The sequence below is a fragment of the Penaeus monodon genome, chromosome 23 (genome assembly GCF_015228065.2).
Source record: "Penaeus monodon isolate SGIC_2016 chromosome 23, NSTDA_Pmon_1, whole genome shotgun sequence".
NCBI lineage: Eukaryota > Metazoa > Arthropoda > Malacostraca > Decapoda > Penaeidae > Penaeus > Penaeus monodon.
The window spans coordinates 40202206-40202489 of NC_051408.1; positions in this window are offsets into that span (position 1 = coordinate 40202206).

The window sequence follows — 284 nt, forward strand, 5'->3', positions numbered from 1 at the left end:
TCCTTTCCTCCAACACCAGTGCTCTGAAAGAACAACAGATCAGGTAGATGACAGTGCAAGTTGCATACGAAACCGTGATCATGAAATTTGCCATGAATACCAAACTAGATAATAATATATCTTGCATCACTTAGCAAGGTCTTAAAAAAAAAAACAATAATAATGTGAGAAAAAATTATGATTATGAAGTCTGCAAAGTAAAAAGTTGCGCCGTAAACGTTAGCAACTGATAAACACAGAGAAAGGGAAAAAAATAAAATAAAATAAATTATGGAAGGCAAAAT